This window comes from Triturus cristatus, chromosome 8 (genome assembly GCF_964204655.1).
Source record: "Triturus cristatus chromosome 8, aTriCri1.1, whole genome shotgun sequence".
Classification (NCBI taxonomy): domain Eukaryota; kingdom Metazoa; phylum Chordata; class Amphibia; order Caudata; family Salamandridae; genus Triturus; species Triturus cristatus.
In genome coordinates, this window is record NC_140591.1 from 59,507,056 (window position 1) to 59,517,289 (window position 10,234).

At 47.0% G+C, this 10,234-nt stretch overlaps 1 non-coding gene across 1 annotated transcript; it reads right to left on the reverse strand.

Annotated features, from left to right (window-relative positions):
* Positions 1 to 2,964: 2,964 nt before the first annotated feature.
* Positions 2,965 to 3,117, reverse strand: LOC146801325 (5.8S ribosomal RNA). The gene has a single exon (XR_014968433.1). It is a non-coding gene; the product is annotated as a 5.8S ribosomal RNA (ribosomal RNA).
* Positions 3,118 to 10,234: the final 7,117 nt, after the last annotated feature.

Consider the following 10,234-nt stretch of genomic DNA (forward strand, 5'->3'; position numbering starts at 1 on the left):
AGCTCTCTCTGTAGCCCTGGCCTCTCTGCCTTACTGTCCCCGTCTCTCCCCCAGCTCTCTCTGGAGCCCTCGGCCTCTCTGTCTCACTGTCCCCGTTTCTCCCCCAGCTCTCTCTGGAGCCCTCGGCCTCTCTGTCTCACTGTCCCCGTCTCTCACTCCAGCTCTCTCTGGAGCCCTCGGCCTCTCTGTCTCACTGTCCCCTTCTGTCACTCCAGCTCTCTCTGGAGCCCTCGGCCTCTCTGTCTCACTGTCCCCATCTCTCATTCCATCTCTCTCTACAGCTCTCTGCCTCTCTGTCTCACTGTCCCCGTCTCTCCCCCAGCTCTCTCTGGAGCCCTCGGCCTCTCTGTCTCACTGTCCCCGTCTCTCACTCCAGCTCTCTCTGGAGCCCACCTCGGTCTCTCTGTCTCACTGTACCCGTCTCTTCCCCCAGCTCTCTCTGGAGCCCTCGGCCTCTCCGTCTCACTGTCCCCCTCTCTCACCCCAGCTCTCTCTGGAGCCCTCGGCCTCTCTGTCTCCTTCTGTCACTCCAGCTCTCTCTGGAGCCCTTGGCCTCTCCGTTTCACAGTCCCCGTCTCTCCCCAAGCTCTCTCTGGAGCCCTCGGCCTCTTTGTCTCACTGTCCCCGTCTCTCACTCCTGCTCTCTCTGGGGCCCTCGGTCTCTCCGTCTCACTGTCCCCGTCTCTCCCCCAGCTTCCTCTGGAGCCCTCGGCCTCTTTGTCTCACTGTCCCCTTCTGTCACTCCAGCTCTCTCTGGAGCCCTCGGCATCTCCGTCTCACTGTCCCTGTCTCTCCCCTAGCTCTCTCTGGAGCCCTCGGCCTCTCCGTCTCACTGTACCCATCTGTCACTCCAGCTCTCTCTGTCTTTTCATCCCCCTCTCTCTCCTACGCTCCCTCGTCCCTCTCTCTCAGTCCTTTTTCCGCCTCACCCGTGTTCATCCTTTCTCACTCCCTTTTCCTCTACTCTCTCGCCCCCTCTCACACTCCCACTCTTTCTGTCTCCGTCTCCCACACTCTCCACCCACTCCCCCCCCTCTCTTCTGCAGTTAATAATTTATTCACCCTCGGAGCTGGTACACTCCGTTACAAATCTCTCGTTCGCAGGACCCGCTCGGAGCTGGGCTTCTGGCTGCTGAGCAAAGCGCCTGGAGCAGCTCCTGGCCCCGGCTGCGGAGAGAGCGCTATTAATCGACAACAACATACCCCAAAGAAGTGAAATAAATGGTGCGTAATCATTTTGGGGCATATTATCAAGGACGGCGTTAAAATTATCGCCGATCGCCGCTTTGGGCTTGATAATATGCCCTTGTGAATTCCCATAGAAGCCCATGTTGACACCAGAACATGGGCTTCTATGGGAATTCTCCAGGGCATATTATCAAGCCCATTATCGCCGCTTTAGCGGCAGTTTTCTGCCGCTAAAGCAGCGATAATTTTAATGCAGTTTCTTGATAATATGCCCCTTTGTTTGCCTGTCCCTTCTCAAGCCCCCTTTCTCCCTGACCCTAACCTCTTCAAGGGGCGGGCACTACGCCCTCGGCAGGGTCGGTATCACTGGTCAAGACTGGAAATATGGCAGATGTAAAAACGTATTTACAAGCCCTTTGAGCCGCCGGTGCGCCCCTTTTAATATGGGAAAAGTGACCTACCAGCGGTGCAAGGGGCTTGTAAATAAGCCCCGGAATACTTCTAGCAGTCTCAACACCTTGCACAATGTAGGGAGATTGATACCTACTCCCAAACAACTGCGTCCTTGATCCAGATCATCACATAAATCACAAACTGCACATAAAGTCAAGGGAGATGGGACCAGATCAGGATGTCTGGGAAAACAACCTAAAATGACAAGACAAGCAGCTCTGAAACTCCTCCTCTTGGTGTCACTACAGAAGGGTTCAAGAGACTAAGGGGTCCATTAGGATGGTGGGCAGACCTAGCGGTGCTGGGACCGGCCGCCTGTGGTGCGTCGGTCCCGCACCGCCAATTAGGATGCCACCGCCACAGTGGCATCCAGCATATATTGCATTGTGGCGAGCGGTGCTGTAAACAGCACCCTCCACAATGCTATATATGCATGTTGTGCATTGGCATGCACATTGTGACAGGCACCGCGTGGTGCCTGCCACCTTGCGCACGCCAATGTGGTACCCCCCAAGTGCAGCCTCCCACCCCCTGCTACGAGTCCCCAAAGAGAACTCCGCATGCCTTTCCATGGCGATTGCCTTTCCATGATGATTACCTACTGGTGGAAAAGCGGGGGACGGTCTTTCCATCCGCCGCGGTACCCCGCCATGCTAATGTGGTGGGGGGGGTAAAAGGCCGACCAGTGGGGTGTTTTGGCATGCGGATCGCCACCGCCAGTAGGGTGGTGGCGATCCGTATGCCATCCTAATAGACCCCTAAAAGTTCTCATTTTCAGTGGCAGCGCTGCCTTGTTTCTGCCACCTGTTTAGATCTCACTTGAGATAGCGCACGCGCTGCCGCTTGCAAGGCATTTTGTGTAGGGGCGGGCAGAGATCTTCGCTCTGCCTGTGGAGTGTGCGGAGATTTGCCTACTCCGTGCTCTGATGAGAACGCAGAGCATTGGGACCAGGGGGCTCCCACACCCCAGAGACCTCTGGACGGAGCTCAAGCCCCGGGCCGGGTCCACGCTTCCGAACCCTAGGCCAGGCCCGGGAGGGCCTCCCCATTCCCCGATGGACCCCCTGTCCCCAGCGCCCAGACCCTCAGCTGGCTTGCAGGACGGAGGCCTACCGCACCGCAGAGCCCGCCGGACAGGGCTCAAGCCCCGGGCCCGGTCCAAGTCCCAGCTTCCGAACACTAGGCCAGGCTGGGGAGAGCCTCCTCGGGCCCCGATGGACCTCCATCCCCAGCCGGCAGACCCTCAGCTGGCTTGCAGGTAGGGGGGCTCCCGCACTTCAGGGCCTGCCGGATGGAGCTCAAGCCCAGCAATTGACGATCGAGCGACCCTCAGACAGGCGTAGCCCCAGGAGGAACCCAGGGCGCAAGGTGCGTTCGAAGTGTCGATGATTAATGTGTCCTGCAATTCACACTAATTCTCGCAGCTAGCTATGTTATTCATCGACGTGCGAGCCGAGTGATCCACCGCCAAGAGTCACAGGCAACTTTTAGAAAACGTTCGCCCACCTGCGGGCGCAGGAGAGGCAGGAGGAAGGCGATGCTGTCTGTCCACCGCCCACGCGATGAGAGGGCCCGGGCGTCCCGTTCAAGGCTTCCCCTCTGGGAGTCAGACTGCACCGCTGGGAGAAAAAAAAGCGTTACCAAGCAATCGGGCCGGGAGTCTCCCCTGCCCACCCGTGGGCAAAGGGGACTCCTGGAGCAACCGGAGCAGGCAGCAGCTCCACCGCCGCCGGTCCTTCCCGGGGTTACCGGGAGGGACCGTGCGAGTTCAAACCCCTCAGCCCATCTGTATGGGACTGGGTCAAACAGGGTACCTGGCAATGAGGGAGGGTCACCCCACCTGCACATCAGCCATCTGTCACTGGGTGGCCCGAGCCGTGTCAGCAGGCTGGTTGTTAGCCCGTCCCACCATTGCCCGGGTCAGAGGCGCTGGAAGGGGAGAGCCAGGCCGCTCCATATCCCGCACGCCTCCCACCGAGTGCAGCTGGGGGTCCCCTCTAGGCCCTCGGCTCCTTCTCTTCCAGGCCACCCTGCCGCACGAGAAGGGCCGCTCCTCGGTCGCCCAAAGTGCGGTCGGGCCAGGACTCGGGCGTGGGAGACATCCTTTACATCGCAGGCATTACGTTGTAATGCCTTTACAATGCAACCATTACAACGCAGGTACACTTACATCGCATGATTTTACAAAGCATGCCATTACAACACATATACAAGTACAACGCATGCTTTTACAACGCATTGGTAAGTATTGTATGGTAAATGTTTGTTTTATTTTTTGATAATGTATGTTTAATAATATAACAAATATTAATTAATTTAAAAAAATCTATTTGTTAAAGTTATTAATTTTTAGGTCTTAAGATTGTTATTAAATAGTTAATATTTATGATAATAATCATATTCATTATTTTATGTAATAGGTATATTTTTGGGTAAATTAATACTCAGGTATGAATATTAATACTAACGTGGTATTAAATAGGCAAAAACTAATAGAAAATATTAATTAGTTAAACAAAATATATAATACTCGGGTATTTATTTTGTTATTAATTAGTCAATATTTATGATAGTAATGATATGAATTATTTAATGGAATAGGTATATTTTTTGGTTAATTGATACTCAGGTATTAATAGTAATTGTAAGGTGTTATAATAGAAAATATTATTTGATTTAAAAAATAAAATAATACTCAGGTATTACTATTTAAAGTTTAATTTTAAATTATTAACTGAAAAGTTTATATTTAATATTTCATATTTAATCTTATTATTTTATATTTAATATGTAATGGAAATTGTTTGTTATTGTGTAAATTAATTTCTAAGTAATTATTTATTTTTTGCTAATGAATGAGGTAATTATGTTATTTTTTAATTTTTTACTCAGGTAATAATATTCATATTTATATATTAAAATTAGTCTAAATATAAATAATTAGTAATGCAAAAATAAGTATTGTGATGTTTAAAGATTATGATGGTTAAGATGTTAATGGAGACAAATTATAAATATAATCTAATGTAAAGTATATGTAAATTAATATTTATTAATGTTTAAAAAATATAAAATATATACCTTTAAATGTGTAAATTACAAAAACATTATTTAGCATTTTTACATTTTTGGGACATACATAAACATGTATAAACAAATACAAGACATGTAATGTATTTATAATAATTTTCTATGAATACATTTACATATTTTTAATTATTTAAATAAATTAAGAAAAATGATAAAAATTAGAGTAGACATATACATATTTTATAAAAATATTTTTGTATTTTATTTTGTACAGTAACATCTATAATACATTTTTGAAAAAATTTCCCACGCTTTTCCATTGTTTTCAATGAGAGAAAATGTCCTTTTTTTATTTTTACCAAAAGAAATGACGTCGACGTGTCATGGTAACTTTCATCATTACGGAGATCGTCGCTGGAGAGAACAGAAGAAGGGAGAGCTGCGTTAAGGTAAGACAAACTTACATTATTAAAATACTTTGGGGTCAATTCCGATTTCGGCTGGAAAACGTTTTTTCCTGACACGGACCCGTCAGATTTTCCGACTGAACCGTACATGCGCCTTCCAAATGGCTGTGTACGATGCGATTCTTGAAATTTACAACCGACTTGGCCGTAATTTTTTTTTTACAGCTGAGTCGGCAGGTAAGGAGCCTGACACGATAGACTCGTACGCGTAAGATTCGAGATAGCCAAGCGTCAACCCGACGCAACAGACACGTACGCAAACGACTCCATGTAGCCAAGCATTAACACGACACAGACTCGGATGCGAACGATGCCACATACTCCAGCATTAACACAACCCAATAGACACGTACGCGAACGATCCTACATAGACAAGCACATACACAACGCGACCGACTCGTACACGAACAATACCACATAGCCTAGTATGAATGGAACAGACTTGAACAAAACAAATAACACAAGAGCAAGCATCATGTGCCGTCAAAACAACTTACATAATTTGAAAAAAATAATACAATAGAAACTGAAAAAAGATTACCAAAAAATGCATTGTCATCTCCAAAAAAGACTCAATTTAAATGTTAAGACACACCCACAACTCAACCTATATAAAAGGAGCAAAAACTTCCCAACACCATTTGCTACTTCGACAGACATGCAAGCAGACCACACTACTACACAGACAACTCATCTACCCACTACAAACACACACCTCATCCACTACACAACCTTCACACAACTAGAACGACTGAAACACACCTCCACTCACACACACTCACCCTCACCTTCACACACACATACATCTCCACCACCATCCATCACCATGCCCCCAAAGAAGAATCCAAAGTTCTTAGCTGCTGAGTTGGAAGTCATGATAGATGAAATCATCCGAGTTGAGCCACAGTTATTTGGCACCATGGCCCAACAGACCTCCCAGTCCCAGAGAACCAAGATGTGGGAAAGGATTGTCAACAAGATGAATGCCCAATCACCTACCTTGCACACAAAGGAAGATATCCGGAACCAGTACTATGATGTACGCAGGAGGGTTAAGAAGCTGATTGCCAGAGAACATGCCCTGAGCAACAAGACTGGTGGTGGCTGTCATAAACCGGCGCGTTTCACCACCTGGGAGGTGAAGGTGCGGGACCTCCTCCCACCGGAGGCCATAACTGGATTAGCTGGAATACCGGAACCTGGTGAGTACATGTTTAAATAGTCTAAAATTACCTCAAATACACAGCCACAGACATCACAGCCAGACATCTTGCCACCAGCACCCACTTGTCACACACACACACACCCCACTCCCACAATAACACACCTGTCACTATGCTGTCCCTGAGAGTGAATGCAAATGCCCTGTCAAGATGGCTGACACTGGCTTTTGGTGTGGGGAACACAAGGCCCTGTTGGCAGTCATGGCCAGCATGACTACAGGCACCACTGTCAGACATCTTGAATGTAACTTTGTACTCACTGTCATGGAACCATGGTACATGATGGTCCATTTGGTCTGGGTGCGAGGAGGAGTGGAAGCTATGATTACTGTCACCAGCCACCACTTGCCACACACACATACCCCACTCCCACAATAACACACCTGTCACTATGCTGTCCCTGAGAGTGAATGCAAATGTCCTGTCAAGATGGCTACACAGGGGCATCATGTACAGATTTTGAAAAACTGACAGCCAGTTCTTGGCCTACTCACACAACTACAGAGCATAACCTTAACTGTACATTCCACACACTGACAGGTAAAGATTAGTCACATGTGCCCTCACTGTGCATGCTATAAATGTGCGTGGAGGACAGGGCACAGTCTAATTAGCAGTCACACCACATAACACAAACCACACACAATATAAACACACATCAGGGACAATGCCCATCTGACAGTAGATGTGAGGTGCAATGCAAGATGGCTGACACTCTTGCGTTGTGTCATGTGCACAAGGCATTGTTGTGTTTTGCATTGTACTTCAACATCAGTCAGCGGTTTTAGCATCCTTGAACTACACTACCCTCGCTGTCATTGATCCTCTGTCAATGATGAGTAAGCTGGTCTGTTTGCCATTGGGAAGAGGGGTAGAAGTCAACGCAGCCTAACTCAGGCACTAAACACACTGTACCTCACATGCTCGGACCATGAAAAGGCAACTGATCATCCATGGGAAACTCCTCTGTCCATGGAGAACAAGTAGATAGCACATGAAGTGATCATGCGTGAAAGTAAGCAGCGACAAAATGTACAACAGAAACATATTCACGTGTGTGCAAAGTGATGAGAAATATCAACACAAATATGTCTTCTCACATTGCATACGTTTACAAACCATGCAAAAACAACACAGGCATAACAACGACCATGTTGTTACATTGCAGAACATCACAACACAAAACATCACACAAACTTGCTGTAGGTTCTGCACAGGATTATGAACTGATACAATTTACCATTACAAGTCCAGTGTGTGCAACAATAGGGAATGTCAGATTATACAAATATCAGATTATACAACAACTCATGTTAGCGACTCCCCCACTGCATGTCAATGTAATGACTTGTGTTTCAATGGACTGCCATGTAACAATGCATTTGTCATAACAAACGCGTTGCAATTGCATCCGCTGTCACACATGTTATGTCATTGATGGTTCACATTAACACATTCATCCAAGCAAAATTTGTAAATACTGACACAGATTCAGGAGAGTGAGTTTGTATGTCACCTCAGCAATGTGACAGTTACAAACATGCACAAAGGTAAGCACAGATGCACAAATCTTGCTAAACATCAGAATTGTTTCAGTATGTATGTCATAGTGAAAACACTGATGTGTGAAATAACAACACACCTGGGTCATGCACAGTGTGACACTTGACAATCAATTTCTTCGTACAGTCAAGGATAAAAAGACATGCACATGGATGCACAGAGCTGGACATGCTCAATAAAACACATATTTACAAAATCACAATGTTCCATGAATAAATATCCCAGTGTCTGTGACGATTGATGAGTATAAATTTGAAGGAAACGCTACATTATCCACAACATCTTCACATTTGTCTGTGTATGACACCATATCATGTGAAAATACACAGCTAACATTGTGTCCCTCGTCTACCCACAGGCACTCCTGAACTGAGGTCAGCATCTGGACACGATTCAGAGTCCACCAGCACCTTCAGCACTACGTCAGACATTGAGACTTCCAGTGGGGATGACTCTCACACTTCCTCGGGCGATGGGGACCAACCTGGCACCTCCGGTGTGGGTCAGCATGTGGCACCAGTATGATCAGCAGCCCCAGCGACCACTCCTGCAACATCTGTGAACATCCAGATGCCCAGGATCCCCATGGACACACCCAGATAACAAAACCCTGGGAGCACAGCAACACAGGCCACTCTGGAGTTGGCAGGAAACACCAGCCCTGTCAACAATGAAGGAGGACAGGAGCTGTCAGTGTGTGCAACGCCAGGCAATGTCCATGCGGGTAGGATTAGGAGTGGTGTGAGGGTGTGTGGTGGGAGGACACGCCCCACAGCTGGTGTCGAAGATCAAGCTGACCCCGAGTTGTAACGCATATATGATGTATATCGCGAATACACCGGAGACTTTGGCCAGGTTGTTGGGGTCCTCAGGGACATCAAACATCAGCAGGCTGCACATTGTGACCGGATGGACCACCATATGGACCGTATGGACCAACACATGGACCGTATGGACCAACACATGGACCGTATGGAGTCCAACTGGTCAAAAATAGACAATCTCACAGCGGTGCATAGGGACATACTCACATGCCTACGCCAGATAACTACCAACATTACCCCACCTCCCCGTGTGTACTCCACACCTGTTGACTCAACATCTGCAACTGCCACAGTGAGGGATGAGGAGTCTGGCGTAGAGTCCCCTCCTCCGCAGCAGCCTGATACTGAGGGCCCCCCCCTCTGAAGTGGAGGGGCCGTCCAAGGAAGACTGGCAAGTGAGAGACTGATGGTCATGCATCCCCCCCAGGAAGTAAAGAAATGTTCTGTATATCCTCCATTGTGTGCAAAGCATTCAGTTTGTTGACAGTCCCTGGACTCTCTCACATGGAATGGAGTGTTTGAGTTGGACTACTTGCCAAAATTACTGTGGACTTTGCTTGGAAGATTTTCATCTAACAACACTTCCAACTCCTCCATGAACTTTGGATTTAAAGCTTTGGAATGCAATTACCCTTAACTGTTAGATTTGTCATATGCACATTAATAAAATCATATTCACACAATCCCTGTGTCATCTGTGAATCATACACTGTACCCACAATTGAAATTATGATCAGTTTAACCTGGCACTGTCTCCAAATGATGTGCATGAGTTAGGAGGTAGGGATTCTGCACATACAGAACTATGCACAATAAAGTAGGCCGTTGTTGAAAGATGCTTGGAAATTCCTTGCACATCAGAAACCACAATCCAAAGACCCACTACCTCTAGAGTCTCATTAGCTCAACACAACATACAGAAGATACACAATGATTCTACCACCCAGAACACAGTACTATCAACCTCTCAGAGTCCCGGTAGCAATGCACACCTTCTCGCTCACTCACCCATGCTTGTCCACAAAAATATAATGCAGAGTCTATGTAAAGTCTAAAATGTCACGTTTAAGAAAGAACATTCTCTGTCCGTTGTCCTACAATGCAGTATACAAGCTCGCACCAGCAGCAGAATACATGATAATTAAACAATAATCATTGTCACAATTCCATAGAAGACAAAAGGTGAAATGTGTTTCTATGAACAGTGTGGAAATCACCACCCTCCCTGTGATGGTGACATATTTATCACACTAATGAAGATCTCTGTGCCAAATCGGGTGAACCGCTCACCTTAGAAACTAGGAGTACTGGTTACAGCATATGCACAGCAAAGCTCTGGTTCGCAGAAGGAAACTTCCATCTGTGTAGATGAATCCCTTGTGTGTCAATGTAATGCAAGTATTTCTCTTTTGTGTCAAAAAGTGTAGCATTTCATGGATAAACAATACGTGCTGACTAGATCTGCCATTACAAAGAGTCTTGAATT